This window comes from Protopterus annectens, chromosome 5.part0, assembly GCF_019279795.1.
Source record: "Protopterus annectens isolate FY-2018-M chromosome 5.part0, PAN1.0, whole genome shotgun sequence".
Taxonomy (NCBI): Eukaryota; Metazoa; Chordata; order Ceratodontiformes; family Protopteridae; genus Protopterus; species Protopterus annectens.
Genome location: NC_056735.1, coordinates 25,984,439 through 26,010,063, shown reverse-complemented (window position 1 = coordinate 26,010,063; position 25,625 = coordinate 25,984,439).

Here is a 25,625-nt window from a genome sequence, read left to right as displayed (position 1 = left end):
ATAATTGGCTTAAATTCTGGTGTCATTCAAAGGGGATCCAATGTCTGTCTGCCTGGGATGACATGCTGGACAAGCCACGCTTGCTTCGCAAGGGACGGCTTGCACCTGTCACCCTGGGCTTCCGGATATTGGCAAAGGCTCTTGCCACCCCATAGTGCCTTTTTTAGGCAAGGCTCAAATTCTAAACCTACCACCCTAGAACACAAAAAAGGAAAAAAACTAAGGGTAATGCTGCTCAATGCCAGAAGTCTCAATCTTAAGATGCACGCACTCGAGGCCCTTCTCAATATGGAGAACATCGATGTCTGTGCTGTGACAGAAACCTGGTTCAAGGCCCCTGAGAGCACCCCAGCACTATCAGGTTTCACCTCATATCATGCGTTCCGGCCCCAAAATCCGGACAACACCAAGAAGGGAGGGGGGGTGTCCATATTCTTAAAGGACACCCACACCTCAAGGTTGGTGGCAACGCACGATGCATCGGAGACCATCCAGGTGCAATTAACCATAGGCAAGACTGCTCTGCAATTTGTAGCATGTTACAGGCCACCCTCTCAAACTCAGGAACCTCACATGGCCTTCCTGAAAACATTGGAGGGGATAAATGTATCTCCAAACACCATCATACTAGGTGACTTCAACTACCCTAATATAGACTGGGAACACTACTCAAGCCCAAACACTCTAACCCAAAGATTCCTGGAGTTCATAAACTCAAATGCCATGGAACAACTAGTCACCATCCCCACAAGAGGAGAAAACATACTTGATCTCATCATCACGAACATGGGATCAAAATGTTCAACACCAGAAGTATACCACTCACTGGTGAGATCAGATCATAAACTAATCTCGCTGGAGGTCCTCATCCTGCCCCCACCTGAAATAAAAAAGACCACGGTGAAAAACTTCTCAAAAGCCGACTTCACACTTCTAAAAAATAGTGTGGTCTCCTTTAAGGCCCCTGAGCCAGTGGTAAACATTGCTCAAACCGCTGAATCACTTACAAATGCCTTCTACCAGCACCTACAGGACTGCATGGATCAGGCAATCCCAAACAAAACTAAGACTCTCTGTACCAAAGGCAAGCGTCCAGTCTGGTGGACCCCAGCCATAAACAAGCTCTACAACAAAAGGAGGAAGCTACTACAAGACAGAGCAAAATCCTTGAAAGGTAAGACACCTTTGATCATTATAAGTAAAAAACTAAGAGCTCTCATAAAATCATCCAAGGCAAATTTTGAGAGAAAAATCGCCAAGGACTCAAAAGACAATCATAAGGCCTTCTTTAGCTATGTTAGAAGCCTAAGAGGAAACTCCCAGATATGCTCAGAATTAGTTCAAAATGATGTGAAGATTACTGAACCTACACACATTGCCAACATACTGGCTAACAGGTTCAGTGCAAACTTCTCCCCCCCCACAAAAGGAGAGATATCTATACCAGAGGATTGTACCCCCCCCAAACATCTCCAACGCCCAGGTGAGAACTGCTCTCACAAAGGCAAAAAACACAGCATCCATGGGACCGGATGGTGTCCCCGGCTGTGTGCTCCACGAACTCAATGAGGAATTAAACCCACAGTTAGGACAGCTGTTTAATCTTAGCCTCACCTCAGGATACGTACCCAAGGAGTGGCGCACAGCGACTGTGGTCCCACTTCACAAGGGCGGTGCCTCCACTGACCCTGGAAACTACCGCCCCATTAGCTTGACAAGCCTTATCTGCAAAGCCATGGAGAGGATCATAATGGAACTCATAAATAAAGACATAGGGAACTTGCAGACTTTGGATCCAACCCAGTTTGGCTTTGTCAAAGGCAGATCATGCCTCTTAAACTTGGTTGACTTTTTCGAGACAGTCACCAAGGCCATTGATGAGGGAAAGGCAGTCCATACAGCCTACCTCGACCTGGCAAAGGCCTTCACACAATATCCCACTCAGGTATCATCGAAAACTCATCAGCTTGAATGTAAACCCATACATCACAAGATGGGTTGCAAACTGGCTAAGTGACAGAACCCACAGGGTCAGAGTTGCTGGAGCCATGTCAGACTCAAAGCCTGTCACAAGTGGTGTCCCACAGGGCTCAGTCCTGGGTCCACTCTTGTTCGGCATCTACTTTTCTGAAGTACAAGCAAACACAGGAGGGTTATGGCTGACAAAGTTTGCAGATGACTGCAAACTGGGCGCCATAGTCGAAAACACATCTGACACAGATATCCTTCAGAAGGGCCTCACAGAAATGGATAACTGGTGCCAGAGCCATGGCCTAAAGTTAAACGCCAAGAAATGCATAGTCATACCCTTCGGGAAAAACAAGGCTACCATATAGGTGGCAATCCACTGAGCACAGAAGAAGTCATCAGGGATCTGGGGACCCAGGTTGACAGTAGCCTTTCGTTTGACACTCATGTTGCTAAAGTAGTTAGGAAAACCTTCTATATTGCCCACCTGATCATGAAGGGATTCACATCTAGATCAAGGGAGGTCATCGTCCCCCTGTACTCATCACTCATTAGACCTATGATTGAGTACAATGCCCCGTTCGGAATGTATCTGACCCGACACCTGCTGCAGCTTGAAAGGCCCCAAAAGTTCCTCACCAAAAGGATAAAGGGTCTCAAAAATATGTCTTATGCTGCCCGACTGAAAGAACTCCAGCTCTATTCAGTCTCATACCATTTTCTCAGAGGTGACCTGTGCCTGACATATAAGGCCATGTCAAACCCAGACTTGATGAATATGCTTCACCTCAAAAAATCTAGATCCCTCAGAACCACAAGGGCAGGAGACTTAAACCTTGACACGGTTATTAATAGAATGTGCTGGAGGGACAGATTCATCACCCAGAGACTCCCTATGCTGTGGAACAAAATCCCGGTACATGTGAGGCAGAGCACCTCGCTGGCCTTGTTCAAGAGGAATCTTGACCAATGGATGGGAGATCGCAGATATACCCCAGGGATTACTTCAGTGTCACTGCTTGACAGAGGCACAGCAAAATAATAGGCATAGTTTTATTCAAACTAAAGGGGTGGCGAAAGCCACATAACTATGGGCTAGGCTTATAAATGCCCTTGGGCAGATAGCCTAGTATGAACCTATGAACCTATTATTGGCTTTGTCCAGGTTTTTTGGGCTACGGTTGAGAGCTATGGTGAGAAATGAATTCATTGAATATGTTTGGGGGCTGTATTCCCCCATTACTGGCTTTGTCCATGTGTTTTTTTGCTAAGAGGTTGAAAGGTATGGTGAAAACTGAATTCACCAAATATGTTTGAGGGCTGTATTACCCCATTATTGGCTTTATTCAGATGCTTTGTGCTAAGAGGTTGACAGCTATGGTAAGAACTGAATTCACTAAATGGTAGTCATTTAAGTTTCAGTCTTCCTCTCTTTCACAAAGCAGCTGATTTGGCATAGTGGTATGTTGCTCTGACTGTTTTGCACAGGGGCCCCCCTGGGTTCAAGACGTGGCAGTGAAATGTATGGTGGTAACACAGCATTTTGTTATAGCAACTTTCCAACATTATACAAGCAATGTTTAAAATGTGTCCCTGGTTTTTGGGCTTTTGTCCCCCTCCAATAAATTTTGGCTTTTTTCAAATTTCTTGTGCTGCAAAGTTCAAAGATACAGCGGAGTGTTGAGTAGATTTTACAAGGATACAAAAACGGAAGATGCGTGTGAATAAACCAAACCAAAAGCAATAAATCCTCGCACAGGAGAAGTAGCCAAATAAGGGCACGAGACTCAGTTGTAGTCCTCCTAATTTATTCACGGATACAAAAACAAAGCATAAACTCTGCAGATGCACAACGTGTTTTCGTATGAACACTTCATCAGATGCTATCCCCAAAGACAGAGAGACTATCAATATATACTCTATCTAATTAAAACACAAACTGTTAATCAATTAAGAGCACCAATCTAATCATTCTAAATACATTTGAATACATTTAAATGAAGTAATTACAATTAAAATTATAGAGGCTGTAAGAACTGTGGTCTGGATAAAAAATATTTGTGTATAGCAATGTGTATAAATAGGAGCAATGTGTAAAAAACTCAATATATAAAACCAATATTAAAAACATACCATACAAAAATAGATAAATAGATGCATAAAAACTCCCCTCTTGTGGCCACTCAACTGTATTACAATGTGTATGCTCTATAAAGTTTTGCTGCTCTAAGTGAATACCTGCAGGCGTGACAGTGATGACTGTTCTGGATTTCCTAATATTTCATTTGTAAACAATGAGGAAACTGAACAAAATAGCGTGGATGCATTGGGAGCATGCCCAAAGAACACGAACCACAATAAGGATAAAGGTGACTGTGAACAGTTTCAGATAAATGGTTAGAAGGGGTACAAATAATTGTACTATTGTACAATTCATACCCCTTATCTCCGTGTTCTGTTCCAGACCTGTGGTTGGTACATAGTCCGTCTCCCCCCTGCCCTGCCCGGGGGATAATAAAAATCTGAAGGACCATCTTGATTGTTCTTTTGGGCAAGTCTTTCACTCCTCCTAGTGGCGATTTTTTTAAGCAGAAAAAGGGTGTAGCAATGGGGACTGCTTGTGCCTCCAGCTATGCCAATATTGTTTTGCACCATTGGGAGAGTGAATTTATTTTCTCCACACATTGGGTCAGGTTCATTAGTCATTACAAAAGATACCTGGATGACATATGTTTGCTCTGGAATGGTACTTTGGACCAATTTCTCGATTTTATGGATTATATTAACTCCACCACCTTTTTCTTGAAATTCACCTACAATGTAAGTCATGATTCCCTGAACTATTTGGACATTACTCTTTCCAAGGACATTTACAATGGTATTTTCCAGTCCAAAGTTTATAGAAAAGAGTCCTTTTCGAACTCCTATTTTCACTTTGACAGTGGTCATCCTTTTTATCAGAAAAAAGGAATAGTCAAAGGACAGTTTATACGTGCCTCAAGAATGTGTAGTACGGGTGAATTTTTTCTAGAAGAGGTGGATCTATTAAAGCAGCTATTTGGAGAAAGAGGATACCCAGCACTTTTGGTTGATGAGTTAGCCAAGGAGGTCATTGTGGGTAGGGACGATGTATATTCCCCTTTGTTGGGGAAAGGGACAACACAGAATACTGGTTCAAAATCTTTGGTGAAGTTTGATTCTCACAATAGCTTTGTGTACACTTTTTCGGAGGATTCTTCCCAGGTAGAACAGTCAATTTTAAGATTTTGGCCTATTCTGAAACAGCATGAAGAGCTCATGCAAATAATCAATGAGCGCCCCTCTTTTGTTAGAAGGAAGGACAGGAATCTCAAAGGGTTATTTGAATGGAAACCTAGAGTAGGTGGTAAGCGAATTTGCCCCAAACCTGGGACCTACAGTTGTGGAGCATGCAAGCAGTGCACCTATGTGGTAAACGATAGTGTATTATTCATCCCATCAAGAAGATTTAAATTTAGGGCTGAACATTACTATAACTGTGGGGTGAAGGGTGTTGTGTATTTGGGTTTTTGTATACAATGCTGTAGTTTCTATGTGGGTAAAACCGAGAGAACACTTAGAAGAAAGATTTACGAGCATTTATATGAAATTTCTAAAAAGAAGGACACTAATGCTTTCTACAGACATCTTGGCACATGTCCTAACATGCAGTTGAGATTTATGGTTTTAGAGCAAGTTCTGCAGGACAGTAGAGGAGAGGACTGGGAGGCCCGGCTTGAGTATAAGGAGCTGTTGTGGCAACTCAAACTGAATGCCACAAAACCCCCAGGCCTGAATGACAGTGTCAGCATTGCTAGTGTCCTTAAATTAAGAAGGGCTAAATTATAAATTATAAAATTACAATTTATAAAACTACAGTTTTTATGGCTGAGTCTATTTTATACAACAGATAGTTTTATTTATTTATTAACTAATAAATGTCATCACTTTTTGTAGGCATTTTTTGCACAAAGTGTATTGAACACACACACTGGGATTTTATAAGTTCTATTTATACATTTACCCACGTTAACATAGATTTTTAAAAAAAGATTTTTAGGATTGATTAATGATGTATTAATGTTTTTCAATGTTTTTTTATGTTTATCAATGTTTCTTAATGTTTTTTAACATTTTATTGTTCTACAGAAATGTTTTTATCATTGCATGGCTTACAATTTTTTTAAAAGCATGGCTCAGTGGTTCTGTTTGCAATAGGTTTCCAATTAACAATGTATTTGCCTATTAATTTATTTGCCTATCAACTAAGCTGTTAACACATTTGATCATGTGATATTATTACTTGTAGTATATAAATTAGTGTTTTTGTGAGTGCAAACTCATCTTGAAAAAGCCTGGTACTGATCCAGGTGAAAGCGCTTGATCTCATATGTTTTTCATCTTTTATTTTGAATAAATTTGGAAGTGAGCTACAGCTGAACTGGTTCGCTTTTCTCCTTTGCTCTGGATTTTGGTATTCATTTTTTACTTGATAAATACAATGCTTTGGAAGTGGATAATGAATATTTTAAGGACTGTTTAACAAACAAAATTGTACCGAAAGGTTTACGTTTACACAGGTACCCTAATAAGGAACAGGAAGGCATGGAATTTTTTAATGATTTAACAGAGGTATTTAACCAGTGGGGTCTGGAAATAAAAGATAATGAGAGAGAGACGCGATGGTGCAGTGGTAGCATTGTTGCCTCACAGCAAGAGGTTCTCCTGTTCAATTCTCGGCTGGAGTGCCTTCTGTGTAGAGTCTGCATGTCCTTCCCACAGTCTAGTGGTGTTCAAAAGGCATGCGTGAATAGGCATGCCTTCACTGAAGGTTGGGCGTCGGGCTAGCAACTCGGCACCATAAAAAATCTACCGCCAATCATTAGCGGACAGGACTTCCGCTGTGGTGACCCCTAACCAGGAAAAGCCAACAAGATAAACACTTATGAAAGATAATGAGAGAGAGAAGACTTATTTGTTAAAACAGTTGGAATTAACTAACAATTAAATTATTAAAGACTTGTTATCTTCAGTGGATAGTTATAAAGCAATATACAATGATATTTTTCACAAAGTTGATGAAAACTCTGTGAGGAACTGTAACAGGAAAAAATTTAAGATGGGCAGGGACATTAAAGATTACAAAGCAGGATGTGCTTACCTAAACCTAGGGTGGCCTACAATGGTCAGGGGTGGGAAGTTAGACCTGATGAGGGAATTGACTATAGAGATATTCCCACTAATGAAGGGTTTAATGAAGTTGGACATAACACAGAACAAAATTACCCTTTAGAGTACCCCCCCACTCAGAAGGTCAGAGAGGATCAACAACAAAGAAAGGGTATACTACCAACAGGATTAAAGGAAATGGTATCACACAAACAACAGGTGGAGCAAGTAATAGGAATGTAAAATTGAATTAAAGTGCTTGGGAACACTTATTCTTTGGACAACTACAACATTTTTAACTACAGTATAGTTGATATTATTGAGACACATTTTAATTTTTTTTTAAAAGGTTTTAAATTTATACCAAAAAGGAAGGCTGACATTAGCAAAACCATAATAGATATCAAATTATTTATTAGAAAGAAAAACCTTGAATTATTTTTTAATGGTCAGAACAGGTATTTTGAGCAAGACACATTACGTCGAAAGAGTACTTTTAACCCCCCCCCTTTCATCCACAACTAAAAAAATTTGGAGAAGATTTTGGAAAGAGAGGTGAGGAAAGAGTTAGAACCTAATAGAGTGTATTCAAACCTCACTTACGAAGAAAGGGATTTGTTGTCTCAGTTAAGAAGGGACAAATCCATTAGGATCATGAAACCAGACAAAGGAGGGGGTACTGTCTTAATGGATGCTATTAAATACGAATCTAAGATGAATGCCTTGCTAAATGATGAAAACAAGTACATAAGGTTATCCTTGAATGAGATTAACATAGCCTATCAAAAAATTAGACTGCTACTTAATGACCTTTTGTTGGAAGGACTTATTAATTTGGATACCTACAATTTTTTATTAATTAACAAACCATGATTCTCCTCAGTATTGGGGATTCCTATGGTCCACAAGGATGCCTTAGATCCCCCATTACAACTAATTGTTGCTTCCGAAGGTTCGGTCATGGCACCCATGGCTAAATATCTTGATGAAAACCTTAAAAAGATTTCTTTTTAGGGACACACAACTTTGAAGGATTCATGGAATTTATTGAAGCAAGTGAGAAATATAGATTTTGACCATGATATTTTATTTATTACTATTGACATAGTGGATTTGTTTGGTTCCTTTCCCCACCAAGATGGTTTACAATGGTTTGAGAATGCCTTAGTAGATTTTGGTCGGTTGAACAACAATGTTTTTAGAACTTGTGTAACATTGATGGAAGTTGTTCTTCACAACAATTTCATATATTATGATGGGGAGTTTTTTAAGTAATTAAAAGGTGTAGCAATGGGGGTGAGATGTGCCCCAACGTACGCCAACATTATACTCTCTTGGTGGGAAAAGAAATTTGTTTTAAACTGTGAATTCTCAGAATGTTGGTGTTTTTACAAGCGCTACTTGGACGATATAGTAATTTTTTGGAAGGATGGGGAGGACAGATTTTATGATTTTCTACGGTACTTGAAAAGTTCCACCACATTTCGTGACTTCACTTATAACCTTGACTACAATGAACTGAACTATATGGACATTAATATTAGGAAAGAATCAGGTAAATTCCTATCTAAGATTTTTAGGAAGCCCACTTTTTCTAATTCCTATCTTCACTATACTAGTGGGCATCCTTTTTACCAAAAGACGAATTTAGTCAAAATTAAATTAGTTAGGGCGATTTGCATGACTCTTGATGATTCTGATTTTGATAAAGAAGTGAATTTTATTAGTAAAATGTTTACAGAGAGAGGTTACCCTGAAAATGTTATTAAGGAAGTTATTGATGAAGTTAAGAATAGAAGAAAGGTGAGGTTTACACCCATTTTGTATGGAAACCCCCCCTTCAAGACATGATGTGAACAATAAGAACACTATCCACAGTCCTACTGTCAGTTTCGAAGATGCTTTTATTACAGATTTTATTGGTGATGCAACTAGGATTAGGAAAGTTGTTGAGACAGAATGGAATCGATTTAGTGAAATCTCAGAGTTGGAATGTTTAACAAACCCTTTAGAGTTATGTATAGAAAGGATCGTAATATTAAGGACATTTTGGAAAGTGATGGAGGGACACATGATGCCCATAATCACAACAAAAAGACCGGAACTTATAAATGTGGCTGTTGCCAGCAATGCCCTTATATTTACTGTGGAGACTTTTTTTACATTGAAGCTAGATGGAAAAATATTAATAGTAATACATTTGCTAACTGTAACACTAGTGGTTTGGTTTATTTAGCTTCATGTCAAACTTGCACGTCTTTCTATGTAGGTAAAACTGAAAGAAAGCTGAAAAACAGGATTTATGAGCATATTTATGAAATTAGAAATGCTAACATTAAAAATGCTCTTTATAAACATAGCTTAGATTGTAACACAGCCTCTTTTCGATTCTTTGTTCTGGAAGTTGTTCCTAAGGAAGTGAGAGGTGGCCTTTGGGAGGAAAAGCTGGAATACAGGGAGTTATTCTGGCAATTAATTTTGGAAGCCACAAAAAATCCTGGTCTGAACGAGGCTATTTCTATAAAGCCAGTTTTAAAACTTAGAGCAGCAAAACTTTAGAGCATACACATTGAAATACAGTTAAGTGGCCACAAGAGGGTAGTTTTTATGCATCTATTTATGTTTTTCTGCATCTATTTATCTATCATCTATTTTTCTACGGTATGTTTTTAATATTGGTTTTATATATTGAGTTTTTTACACATTGTTCCTATTTATACACATTGCTACACACATATTTTTTTTTTTATCCAGACCACAGTTCTTACAGCCTCTTTAATTTTAATTGTAATTACTTAATTTAAATGTATTCAAATGTATTTAGAATTATTTGATTGGTGCTCTTAATTGATTGACAGTTTGTGTTTTTTATATTGATAGTCTCTCTGTCTTTGGGGATAGCATCTGATGAAGTGTTCATACGAAAATGCTTTGTGTATCTGCAGCGTTTATGCTTTGTTTTTGTATCCGTGAATAAATTAGGAGGACTACAACTGAGTCTTGTGCCCTTATTTGGCTACTTCTCCTGTGCGAGGATTTATTGCTTTTAGATTTTACAAGGAACTGAGAGCTGCAAGAATACAAAAGTTTAGTACTGCTTATGATGAGTCAACTTGCATTGTTAATAGCACAACAGGTAGTGTACTTGCTTTTGCTGCAGAAGGCTGTGGGTTCTACTCCCACAGTAGATAGATGCATTGCTGATACTGTACTGTGTTGTAAATGGAGTGGATGCTGCAGTCCTTTTTGGCAAAGATACCTAGTAACTATGAACCTATCAGTTTGACATCCATTCCCTACTGTGATATTACTAGCTTATCATTTTTTTAATGCAACATGGGCAATTTATTCAAGGACAACAAGCACTTTATTTGTAGATGAAACAATAACATATAAAGTTGTTTGCTAGCAGCAACCTCTTCATTCGTTACATATTTCTTTAATGTGGAATTGATTTCTTTAATGTGGAATTTAGATGACTTTTACTTCTTCAGAGATTGTGCATATTTACTGATACTGGTGGACTGTAGAAGTTTGAGTAGACTTTTATGATGGAAATGTAAGTTTGAGTAGACTTACATGATGGAAATGTTCTGAATTGGGCAGTTTTGTCATTATTGGTGCATGCATTTTGTTTCACTGTTTACTGGAAAAATGTTCAAAACAAATTTAAAATGCCCTCTAACAACTGTACTGTATTATACTATCAGGAAGGTCTATCAAAGACCATGTGTATGTTTCATGTTCAAGGGGCCTATGATTTGAAAACAGCCCAAAGTTAATCTTTATCTGCCACTGGCAAAATGCATTTTTTTAATGTGGGTTTCAATGCTGTTTCAATGAATGTGAGTTTCAAGGGCAGAGATGTTTTAATGCTAAATCTATTTTCATTGTGAGATTGCATTGCTTTGTTTAGCAGATATCTATTAGGGTTTGTGCTGTAAAATGCAAAATAAAACTTTCAAATGAAATCCAAATCATCATAGAAGTGAAGCAGTATGCACATTACATTGTTTATGGTAAATGGCGCAAAATAACCAAGGAATGGGACACTGAAATGGCTGCAGGGGGAGGCTCCATTCGACCATGATTTTGTGAGGGAGGAAGGGCAGCAAACTCAGACAGCCCCGGCTGAACTATACCTCTCAACTGTCCAGATTTTTGCAGAATGAATAGATTTTTGCTTCTTATTTTTGGTTTGTTCCTCATAAAATTTGTGGTTTTCTGGCAAATTATTTAGGAATGAAGTCACTAAATAATGACAGACATTGCGTTTCAAATGTTGCAACCTTCAGAAACATGCATGCTAAAGCAAGACCTGTTATTCTATCAACGTCTTAAGTTTATACAGGAACAATTTTTAGTGCTGTTTGTATGTTCCCCCAATATATTTATTTGGCCTTGTCCAGATTTCCTGCATTAAGAGCTTGAGAGGTACTTGCAAATAAATTGCTTTATAGAATTAGGAATATCCAAACCTCTTAACTATCCCCAGTTTTGGCTCAAAATATTGCTCTCCCCCTAATAACCCCTTTGCAAAATGGCAATTTTGGAAGAAAACGTGATGGGTTTACAATTATAAATAACTGTAATGATCAGAGTTATAGATTATGTTTATTTCAGAAATGCATGTAGATGCTCTTATTTTGTCAGCTGCTCAAGTTAACAGTACTAATATTAAAAAGGTGTCCCTTCTTTAAAAGGTTCCCAGCTGTATTGTGTGGCAATTTTAATTTTTTGCATCACATGTTTGGTCTGTTTTTCATAAAATTGTGGTTTTATCCCAAATTAGAAAATAATGGCAGACACATGAGTTTCAGATTTCATACCCTTCAGAAATATCATACTAATGCAAGACCTACTACTATTCTATTACTTTTTTAAGTTTATAAGAGAAATATTTAAAATGGTTCTTATTTTTGGGCCTGTGTCCCACTTCTATGTATGGCTTTGTCCAGATTTCTTGCTCTGAGGTTGAGAGTATGAGTGTCAGAGCCATCACCATCAGCCAGAGACATTTCAAACTGTGACCTACTTGTTGCACCCCATTCCCCCATGTATTGACTCTGGATGTGTCCAAGCAAGGCAAGGAGCAGTTATGCAGTGTAAGTGTGCAGAGTATTCCCCCATCCAAGGTAGACACAAGCACAACAGTGGATTTTCATCTGTCCTTGATTTTGCAGAATGTTCTGGTTTTCTGTCATATTTTTATTCTGTTGATTTATGCTTCTTATTATTCAGAAAATGCATGCTGTCGCAGTGCCCTGTTGCTTTGTGTTTAAGTAGCAATGCTTTAATGATCATCAGGTAAGCTTGTCTGAGATTGTAAGATGCAAGTAACCTTTAATAAGCATACTGTTAAAGAATTACCAACACTGAAAGCCTTTTTGTTGTTGCCATGCAGAGAATATTTACATAACTAGATAATGTACAAGCCTTAGGTATTGAAATACATATGACAGTATTTGTAATAAAGGACAGGATTACAGTATTTTCAGAAGCTCATTACATTTGTTGGAGATATGAAGTCATCTTTGCAGGCTTTACCCGTAAACTAAACAAAATGCCAATCTATCATGTGTGGTCCATAACCTATGCAGTAATCCTTTAAGCAATTTATCTTGAGCTTATTTCTTGTTTGCTGTTCATTTTTTACTTTGATCATGTTTTCCCAATGAAACAAGTAGATAGTTGTTGTCAGGCAGCAGGTCTTTTTTGGATAGGAAATATTTTTACAAGTGGGGGTATCACAGAGATTTCTACTTTCAGCATGTTACTTGGTACTTTTATAAAGATGAATATAAGTTATAATTAGAACTGCAGTGCAAGGAGAAGCTTGTTTTTTTATACTTGATTTTGACTAGTATTCCAGTAATGTATTTAAAAAGTTTTTTTTTTCATGCCTCACAACCTTTTTGTTTCCATCTAGATATTAAGTAAGCTGTCATGTAGCCAATGCATCAAAACATTTTTTCTTCTGCACTTCATTTTGTCTTGATTGGACTCTCGTAATGATAGTTTGGTACCCAGGGCAGAGTATTTAATTAAAGTTCCAGTTGTGTTTTTGAGCATAGCTCCACCCCTTTCTAGTTGACCACATCTCTTCCCATTGGCCCCACCCATTCAACTGTCTCCTGCAGCCCCCCTTTAATTTGAAGTCACCAGCCCCCAATGCTTCTCATAGCTGCAATTTTGTCACACAGTTGCATTAATATTTTGGACAATTTGTCCCAAAGGGCCACACGTTGTGACATATTGGCCCACCCCATGGACATCAGGACCATATAATGTTGCCTTAATATTTCATGAGGACATTCTCTGCCTTAGAAAACAGGGTCTGATGCTAAGAAGGCATATTATTTACTGAGACATCACAAATACTTTAGAAAAACAAGAACTTATGTGGCAAGTAAGGCTGAACTCTTTTAAAAAGCCTGGATTAAACTACTGTTGCTCACTGAAAAGTGTACTAGAGCTAAGAAAGTTGCCACATTATTTACAAGACTAAAAGTGTGAACTTTATTTACTTATTTGTTATGTTCAATTAACAAAAATTGTATTAACTATTAACTTTGTAAATATAATTTTTAACTTTAATATTATGGTAGGGGCTTATTAATTATTTATTCCGGTTTAGTGGATACATTTGTATACAAATATTTATCTGTTTATAATAACCATTTTTAAATATTTAAATGTTTATTCTGATTACAACTTCATTTTCTACTATTATTAGAATCAGGGCACATTCATAAGACACGTTTTCACATTTTTAATAACTAGGACTTTGATTACAGTAGAACCGTATCAGAGCAGTATGTGCATACTCTGCAGATGTCATGACATTTTATTAATTCTTGTTTATAACTTTTTAGTGCAAACATGGACAGCTTTAATAACTACACTCTTATTAGTGAGGGGTTGGATGCTACTTATTTTAGCTAGCTCAGATAGATTAACTTTTGAATATTTTAAACTGTAGACTAATGTTATTTTTTTAACAAACAGCAGAGCTAGACTCATAGCACATGCATGATTTTCACAACAGTTTAAGCTTTTTAGGTTGTAATTTTTTATGCACAGTGTTCAAGCTTAACTAGACACATATTGAGTATTATTGGTAGATATAATAGATGTTTATATTGGCTCCAATACTATAACATTCCTAAATTTGAAATGGGGTCCTGTTTATAAATTTTCTCTAGGGTTTGCAGACCTGAGCAAATATTACTTTTGTGAGCATGAGTGACAGTTTTTTTTTTCCACTAGATTTTTCATATATATTTTTTATAGATTTCTGAATGTATTTTACTTTAAAATGCTTTAATAGATTTATCATTTGAGATGAATAGATTTATGTACATATATATATATATATATATATATATATATATATATATATATATATATATGGTTCCACTTGAAATCATCGAATTACCATTTCATCGAATTGCAAATCATCAAGACCAAATCGTCGAAAACTCATTTCATCGAAAACTCATATCATCGAATCTCAAATCATCGAAAACTATAAAGCAACTACAAATAACATCCCAGACACTGTTTACTATGTTTATGCAGGGGGGCAAGCCCCTCACCCCCCGTAATAAAATAACCTCTTTCCCCCACTGTAGTGCAACCTTGGAGTTGGTATATTTATTTACGGGGGTGGGTGTGGGGGGCTTGACCCCTGCATAAACGTAGTAAAAACTTTGTGGAATGTTATTTGTAGTTGCTTTATAGTTTTCGATGATTTGAGATTCGATGACATGAGTTTTCGATTAAATGAGTTTCCGACGATTTGGTCTCGATGATTTGCAATTCGATGAAATGGTAATTCGATGATTTCAAGTGGAACCATATATATATATATATATATATAGAGAGAGAGAGAGAGAGAGAGAGAGAGAGAGAGAGAGAGTTGTGTTTAAGTTTTTATTTAGGATTTTTTTTTGTATTACATTTTCTTAAATAATATGTATTGTTTTCAGCCCAACAAAATTTTGTGTTATATATTGTTATTTAATATTTAATTTTTAGTTGCTTTTCCCACTTGATACACAAACCCGAAGAAGTTCTAATAGATGAAAGCGATCTATGTTAAAAATGTTTCTGAATGTTGGTAAAAAAGATTTCTAAGGAATTTTGGAGACTTGTGTTAACTTCTTCTTTTTTGATATTACAATGAAATGCTTTGAGGACGTTTTAGCAATTATTAATGTGTAATTTTTATTTTATCTTTTAGTTTAGTTTAACATATCCTGAAATCACACAGCATGAAGTAGGGCAGCACTGTGTCGAATATCACACTGGGGTGTGGGGGGAAGGGGTATTTAGCTAGTAAACATGCTAATTGTCTTTTACAACAGAGCTACCCTAGTAAACCACTCCCATGCTTTTAAACAGGTTTAAAACAGGTATATAAATGGAATAGTGAACTTCCACACTTTATTCTGTTTTTTCAAATGCTATATGGATCGCTTGTTTGTGTCTTTTTAATAAAGAAGATTCAACTTGAACTAGCTTGTGCTTCCCCTACTTTTATTTTGGAAAGTTTTTAAGGAATGTATTTCTACCACCTGTTATTAGGTGGAATATTCACAGTTTGTCTTTTTGGCTTTTCCCGGTTAGGGTCACCACAACACAACTCCAGTCTGCTAATTATTGGCAGTAGATTTTTATGGTGCCAAGTTGCCAGCCCAACTCCCAACCTCCAATGAAGGAACGCCCATTTTACACATGCCTTTCGAATGCCACTCGACTGCAGGGAGGACATGCAGACTCCACACAGAAGGCACTCCAGCTGAGAATTGAAAAGGAGAACCTCTTGCTGTGAGGCAACACTGCTACCGCTGCACCACCGCAGCTTAGGTGGGTTTATTCACAGTATGTTTTTTATTACGGGCCTGCACTCTGAGGAAACCTAGGGACTCTTAGATCTTCCACACAGAGAAGTTTCCTCATTATTTGTTGTTGGACCCAGTATATTGACATACTGGTTTTGTGAGACTTCAAGGGACACCACGGAGAGTGTTTGTTTCATATCACTTACTGAAAGACAATATAATGATAACACATATAAGGATCACATAATTACAAATAAATGTGCACATATAAGGCAGTACAGGAAGGCTCTCAGTATTCATCATGTGATTACAATTTAGAGATTCCACAGTGGTCAACAAATAACACTAGACTACAAAACAAGGAGAGTAGAATGACGAACATATCCTTGTTTGTGCCGTAACAGGAGTAGCATGACGAACATATCCTTGTTTGTGCCGTAACAGGAATAGCATGACGAACATATCCTTGTTTGTGCCATAACAGGAGTAGCATGATGAACATATCCTTGTTTGTGCTGTAACAGGAATAGCATGACAAACATATCCTTGTTTGTGTCGTAACAGGAGTAGCATGATGAATATATCCTTGTTTGTGCTGTAACAGGAGTAGCATGATGAACATATCCTTGATTGTGCCGTAACAGGAGTAGCATGATGAACATATCCTTGTTTGTGCCATAACAGGAGTAGCATGATGAACATATCCTTGTTTGTGCTGTAACAGGAGTAGCAGGATGAACATATCCTTGTTTGTGCCATAACAGGAGTAGCATGACGAACATATCCTTGATTGTGCCATAACAGGAGTAGCATGACGAACATATCCTTGTTTGTACTGTAACAGGAGTAGCATGACAAACATATCCTTGATTGTGCCATAACAGGAGTAGCATGACAAACATATCCTTGTCTGTGCCGTAACAGGAGTAGCATGATGAACATATCCTTGTCTGTGCCGTAACAGGAGTAGCATGATGAACATATCCTTGTTTGTGCTGTAACAGGAGTAGCATGACAAACATATCCTTGATTGTGCCATAACAGGAGTAGCATGACAAAGATATCCTTGTTTGTGCTGTAACAGGAGTAGCATGACGAACATATCCTTGATTGTGCCGTAACTGGAGTAGCATGACAAACATATCCTTGATTGTGCCGTAACTGGAGTAGCATGACAAACATATCCTTGATTGTGCCATAACAGGAGTAGCATGATGAACATATCCTTGTTTGTGCCGTAACAGGAGTAGCATGATGAACATATCCTTGTTTGTGCCATAACAGGAGTAGCATGACAAACATATCCTTGTTTGTGCCGTAACAGGAGTAGCATGATGAGCATATCCTTGATTGTGCCGTAACAGAAGTAGCATGACGAACATATCCTTGTTTGTGCCATAACAGGAGTAGCATGACAAACATATCCTTGATTGTGCCATAACAGGAGTAGCATGACAAAGATATCCTTGTTTGTGCTGTAACAGGAGTAGCATGATGAACATATCCTTGTTTGTGCTGTAACTGGAGTAGCATGACAAACATATCCTTGATTGTGCCGTAACTGGAGTAGCATGACAAACATATCCTTGATTGTGCCGTAACAGAAGTAGCATGATGAACATATCCTTGTTTGTGCCATAACAGGAGTAGCATGATGAACATATCCTTGTTTGTGCCGTAACAGGAGTAGCATGACAAACATATCCTTGATTGTGCCATAACAGGAGTAGCATGATGAAGATATTCTTGTTTGTGCCGTAACAGGAGTAGCATGATGAACATATCCTTGTTTGTGCCATAACTGGAGTAGTATGGCAAACATATCCTTGTTTGTGCCGTAACAGGAGTAGCATAACAAACATATCCTTGATTGTGCCGTAACAGGAGTAGCATGACAAACATATCCTTGTTTGTGCTGTAACAAGAGTAGCATGACAAACATATCCTTGTTTGTGCCATAACAGGAGTAGCATGATGAACATATCCTTGTATGTGCCGTAACAGGAGTAGCATGATGAACATATCCTTATTTGTGCCGTAACAGGAGTAGCATGATGAACATATCCTTGTTTGTGCCGTAACAGATAGTCACTTATGCTCACAAACCCAACAAAACAGTCCATTCTAGTTTATGTCATATGAAGAGTTCACCCCCCCCCCCAAATAAAAATGATAACAGGCTAAGGGATAAAGCTGCTAACCAAACAACTGAGTAAATTCAAAAGTGCTCTCAAAGGACCGATCCATGAAACATGTGTGCCTAGTTATCACACAGCATTAGACCATCAGCCTACTCTACAGCCACTATACCTCTCAAATGGCTGGTATAAAAGGCTTTGTCATGAGTACAGCTCTAAGAAATGCATACTGATTTACTTCACATCATTCCTAAGTACATTCCAACATAAGCATTACTTAGATAAAATAGATACGTACCTGATGGAGTACAATACTCCTCTATCAAAATGTACTGTTCCAATTTAAATGTCTAACTGAGTTTGAATTCTCTACAACTCTCATCCACATTGGTTTGCCTAGCTACACATTTGCCTTTTTATACTGGTGTACATTACTAATTGATTACATCTGACCTAGTCTGTGCCTCAGGGATGCTAAATGCAGTATGCACTGCTGCATTGTATGCTAATCAGTCAATTCCATGGAGCTACTCAACAAGATATAAGGCATCAATGTGGACTCCAAGCCTTTCTAAGCACTGACAGATTGTTAGTAGTAGCAGCTGCAATTTACATAGTGCCACGGTAGTGCAGTTGTTAGCAAGAGGTTCTACCATTCGATTCTCTGCTGGAGCACCTTCTGTGCGGAGTCTGCATGTCCACCCTGTGGTCAAATGACATCTAAAGGCATGCAGGTAGGTGTGTGCATGAATGGGTGTGCCTTCATTGAAGGTTGAGCGTTGAGCTGGCAACTCGGCACCTTAAAAATTCACTGCCAATCATTAGCGGACTGGAGTTCCGCTGTGGTGGCCCCTAACCGGGAAAAGCCAAAATAAAGTTTAGCAGCTACAATTTACATACATTTGTGTGTGCTACAGACTGAAGGTAATGCTGCTGCTGCTGCCAATAACCATAGATAGAAAGGGTGAACACTTTGGAGGCCAACAACACAGTAGAGGAACTTTGGGACCTCTGGCAGCCTTGAGTCACATACACAACAGAACACAGGGAACCCATCCCAATGGAATATAAGGTATGTGTTGAAGTTAGTCTGTTAGTCACAGGTACCATTAACAGACTACCAGGGGACATGCTTGGTTTTCATAGGTATCAACATCCTGTATCTTCCAAGCATAATATGCTGCAACATGGCAGAAAGCACATATATTTTAGCACAAGTTCTGAGGACAGGATCACAAGTATGCTACAATTGCAACATATATTGCACTACTCTCCAGTAATGAGTGCCATACATCTCAGTCATGTACACAAGAGAGCAAAATCTGGGGAACAGGGGAGGGTCTACATTAATCGTAACGTCTACCACTCAAACAACTGCCAAGTCATGTATAATGTCATGGGAATTATGTGAAATGTGTGTGCCTGCAATCCTTCTAGTTATCACGACTTGCATATCTGCCACATTCCCCAACTGCACAAGATTGTGCTATGGGGGATATCTCCAAGGTTCACTTAGGTGTGGATGTATGCTGTGCACTGGAGTCATGGCTGAGGAAACCCATCGTAGATGCACGCACACACACACACACACACACACACACACACACACACACACACACACACACACACACACACGCAGGAACACCATAATGAGACATTCAGTCCCACCAGTAAGGCCATAGAGCATGTGTTTTAGCTACTGCACTCACAGTGCCAGCACCTACATACCTCTGGCTAAGGGCACCATTACAATCCACTGACATGTCCCTCAATGCTCATAGTATGTGCTATGCTATCCAAGTTATCATAGTGGAAACAGCTGTAGCAGGATCATTAAGGGGACATGGATCACATCCTACCGACAATGCCAAGGTCACCACAGCCACAGGCCAATGATGACTCATAGGAGGAACCAGCAGCAGTGTGATTGTAGGCAGACATAGCCATGCTCAGTAAGTCCTTGCATCGGCTATGAGATAATTCAAAGCACACTGACTCAACACCTAGGAGGCTAAAACCATCCTCCAGATCACCATACATCTCCATTAGGGATGCATTAAGAATAACAGTTATTGACCATAACTAAATCATACAACAGGCAGGATTCCAGACATGTAGGGCAACCAGACAAACACAGTCTTGTTAGTGCCATAGGAGACATGCATCTTTGCTTCCCTCCCCCAAGAGAACATTCAGTGCTCGCTTGTGACATCCAACCTGTCTTTGTTTAGTTGGCAGCTGCATATTATATTATTCCCAGTTAATATCCTTTGACATTGCAAAAGCAATGATATTGAATGGTGTATACACTGTACGTCCCAGACTACTGGACAGATAACTGATGAATGACCAAGAAACACAGACATGTAAAATAGTACTTTATATTTGCAAGCAAACATCATAACAGGGTGTGTAATCAGTAAGTACAGTATTGTAAAAGTAAAACATTTCACCAGATGTACAGGTAGCATGTAATATTTTGTTATGACTGTACATTATTTTTGATTTGACTGTATGCTGAACATCCTTCCCAGCTGTACAGATTTTCACAAAATGTCCGGATGTTGGACTCATGTATTTGGTCTGTTTCTCATGGAAAATCACTGAGGATTGAAGTCAGGATGTAATGGCACACATTTGAGTTTCAGACTTTATATCCTTCAGAAAGGGCATTCTAATGTATAACCCGTTACTCTATCTATTTCCTAAGTATATCAGAGCAATATTTAAAGAGTGTTCTTATTTATAAGCCTTTGTTCTCCCATTAATTGTGCCTTTGTCCAGATTCCTTACATTAAGAGGTTGAGAGGTATGGTGCTGGATGCCTGTTGCTGATTGCTGCAATGGTGTATGTTTGAAACACAGGGTTAAGGCGCCCATCCTGTGTTTGGCATGTGCATCGGATGGTGAATTGTACTGCAGAACTATGTAAGGATATTTCCTGGGTAGTTACATAATCTAGTAGTGTGTGTGATGCATTGATTTCATATGCTGTCTATTATCACTATTTTGTATCTTAATATTTAGAGCCACTGTTTGTGCACTGCTGCACATTCCTGCATGTAGCATAAATGGTGTCAGCTATGCACAGCTAGTTTTCATGCACAGTGGCAGTGCACAAACTGTAGAAGTGGACCACCCAAGTAGCAGACAGGACCCAGACATTTAACAATAGACCTTAGATGTATTCTCTTAATGCAGTCTGCATAGCACAAACGCACAAAGCGCTGCTGCACTGCATGTAACAGTGTGAATGTCAGGATCAATATTAATGTAGTAGCTTTATATGTAACCTCCCCTGTAACTGCATATGTTAAGTGTTGGCCTGAAGTTCACATGGTCCTGGGTACTAATACAAGCATTGCAACTTGTATTTTACTAATGTGTCCTTGCATTACATAGCAATGTAATCAAACATACACATGTATTCCTTAATCCTTCTACAGGCAACAGCTGTGAGTGTAGGACTACCATGGATAAGGTCCAGGGTTCTAATACAGCAGACATCTGTCTCGTTTCAGTGGTGACCCAGTTCACATTATAGTCACCCTGAATTATAACAGTTGACCTAGCATTTTTTATATCCTAAGTATTTTCCTGAGAGCTGATACACTAAAATTGTCAGTTATGTAAAGATATGATAATATTTGTATTAATAAACTTCACTTTATTGTTTCCCATTGCACAAACATGGGCAATGTGTTTGAGTGATACTAAGTAGCGACCACCATTTTCAAATGTTGCAATATCCAATAGTGTGTAAACAGTTATTATACATTTATTTTCATCTGCATTAGACATGGCTGTTATTCAGGGAAAGGTTCTGAGATTTCGGTTATGTTTAAGTTGACCTAAATATTGCAATGTAAAATATAACATATATATGTGTACACATATATATATATATATATATATATATATATATATATATATATATATCTATATATCTATATATATATATATATATATATATATATATATATATATATGTGTGTGTGTGTGTGTGTGTGTGTGTAGGGAAGAACCATAGCTACCCATTTCTTCATTAGTAATAACTGAGCACATGTACAGGTTGTTAGCTGAATTTGGACTGTCACCTCCAGCGAGAAGGGTGACAACAACCTAATTATGTTGTGAAGGCAATTGGACCAAATTAAATGTGCCATGTAGACATGTGTGTGAAATGGAGAGCTATGTATGAGAAGATTTTTTTGGGTGGACAGGTGCCTTTTTTAAGGAGAGAGTAGAATGTTGGGGAACAGACATAGGCAAGTCTGGGGCAGGCATGTTGGGAAGGTGAGGAAGCATTTGCAGGCAGACAAGACATACAAGACGAGACAGAGTTAGTGAAGGACACAAAAGGGGGATGAACACTTTCATTGGGGTGGTGGTGTGGGGTTTGAGGTCCCATGGGCATCAACAATGTAATAGTGTGACTCAAGTCCTCACCCATTGAACTGTCAGCACTGTCCCATCACTGTGCCACTAGCTGCAGTGGCTGACATCTGCACCTACAGCCAGTCTGCCATACCAGGAATGTAGGCTCTCCATCTGGTGTAGGCATGTGCCTACAGTCTGGTGTGCAATCCTATGCAATCCACTAAAACTTATATAGCAAGGCATATTTAGAATGCCATTTTCCAACTTTTCTATTTCTTCTAAAAGTTTCTTTTCAATAGGTACTCGGAATATTAGATGAACTCATGACACTGGCTGAAACTCTCCCCTTAACCTTGACGTACACAGTACTAACCAACTCCAGCAATTAAAATCACAGGCTGTACTGCGCAAAATAAGTCCAAAATAAATCCAGCTACAAACAAACACGGCAAAATTTAATGCAAAGCTTTCAGATTAACCACCCTTCATCAGTACATAAAAAAACAGCCAGTGTCATGAGTTCATCTAATATTCTGAGTACTGTAGTGAGAGAACCAAATGGTTCCATAAAGAGACTACTACAAATGCAAAATAAACTGTTGTTACAATTGGCGTTTAATGCACCACCTTTGTTGGCAACCGCTGACCAGACGACAGAGGAATTTAAGAAAATGATGGATATCTTAGAGAAAAAAGTGCAAATGTACAAACAACTCCAATGGCAGCGGTTAAGCTTTCAGGCTTATTTGGAGTTGAGTGTAGTACCATGAGGGCTAAGAATATTGAAAATGCCCTCGTATGTGAACACTTATGCAGAGCTCCTTGTGCAATGGTAGCAGCTCAACTTGAAGTTAAGTGCAGATTACATGAGGCTTATGAACAATTTATTTGAACCTATTGAAAAAAAACTTTTAGAAGAAATAGAAAAGTTGAAAAAGCACAATCCTATGCACCAGAGGTGGCAACTCCACTCGGGTGATGTATGCACCCCCTCTGCCTCTTCTCTCAGAGGAGACCACAAGCCTGGCCACTGGGGTAGAACTACTTGAGGGTCCAGGTATGGCAGGAGCACCAGGGGAGCTGCTGCCAGGCTGCAGCCCAGAAGTGCTGGGCCATGGTGCTTCAGCCAGTGGAGCGAGTGTAGGCAGATCATGAGGAAATGGCCTACCCTGCTGTGCTGTAGTAAAAACATAAATAATATTCAAACCAAATAGTAAATAAAATATAAAACAAATGAAATGAAAATTATAAAAAATTAAGAAACAATAATAATGCAGTATGGAAAGTTTCAAATACTTTGTATACTGCATTATTATTGTTTCTTAATTTTTTTTATAATTTTCATTTCATTTGTTTTCTATTTTATTTACTATTTGATTATAAAATATAAAACAAATGAAATGCAAAATTATAAAAAAGTTTTATATACAAAAATTATATACAAAGTTTCAAATACTTATATGCCGCAGTGGTGCAGTGGTAGTGTTGTCACCTCACAGCAAGAGGTTCTCCCATTCGATTCTCGGCTGGAACACCTTCTTTGTAGAGTCTGCATGTCCTCCCCGTGGTCGAGTGGTGTTCGAAAGACATGCATGAATGGGCGTGCCTTCATTGAAGGTTGGGAGGTGGGCTGGCACCTCGGCACTGTAAAAATCTACTGCCAATCATTAGCGGACTGGAGTTCCACTGTGGTGACCCCTAACCGGGAAAAGCCAAAAGAAGAAGAAGACAAAGTTTCAAATACTATAATTATGAACAAAATGATAAATCATTAAAATGAAAAAGTATTTAATGACAAAGAAATATAAAATTATACATAATATGCAAAGCATAAGACATAATACCAAATAATATAATAATAAGTAATTTGATTATATAAATATAATAATAATAAGAAGAAGAAATCCATTAATAAATAAAAGAAAAGAAGGGGTGGAGTAGGAGAAAAAAAGAGGAACATTAGTAACTTCACAGATAATATACAGTGCTTTCTATAATTAATGGTATCCATTCTGTTACATTCCACTGTTAAAAATACCAACTGTTAAGAATTTTCTTTATTACTTGGAATACATGTACAGTGATTACACTTGACAGCAGGCCATTCAAGTCACAGGTCTAGAGGTCTGCATTTCAAATGCTATAATGATGATTACATAATAGTACTTTATTGTTTATTGATGACAAGCTAAAACAGTATTGTAATCAACTGAGCTTTAAATTTGGGAAGTGTGGTATTAGAACCCACAACTACTACTGTATTACTGTAGTTTTTCTTTGGAATGCAACATAATGTAAGCACTGTTTCCTTTTACAATTTATAGACTCATGTTCACTGATATCTAAGAATGTTTGACTGTTGCTTTGGGTTACAAACCATACTTCTCCGCCTTTTAGAGCAGGACATCTTGACATATCAAAAATTAATGGGTGTACAATGACCCATAACTAGGAACATATTTCAAATATTGCTGTTACACACATGGACAGTTGCACAGGATGTGTGTTAACATACATTTTGACACTCATTATTTTTGACTTCAATATAAATTATTTGTCAGACAACCATGAATCTTGCAGTGAACAGACCAAAACAGTGATTCTTAAATCTGGGTATTCAGCAGAAATAAGTAACAATTGAATGCTTTGCTACAGAGTAATGCATACATACATATCCCCAATGCTAACTTTTTGTTCTCTGTATGTTCTTTTTTCTGTCTGTCTGTCGCTGGATGGCTCACAGGACTTTGTCCACAAGCCTTGTCAACCACTAATGTTACATATATATCTATAGATGTTCATATAAATGGTTGTCATTAGAGATATCACAGGACTATATCAAGAGATCCTGTGACTCCCCCATCCCAAAGATCACCTTTCCCTCAGCACATTCCATATATCTCTCTGTTATCATGGGGCTAATAGGACTTTATCTGTAAGTACTGTGACCCTATCCATTCCTGATGTTACTTACCCCTCTGTGTATGTCTGTATACCTCTCTGTTATATGAGGGCTCACACAGGACTTCAACTGGAAATCCTGTGGTCTCTCACTCCCTCACATTACCTTTGCCTCTGTGTATGTCTGTATACATCTCTGTTGTAA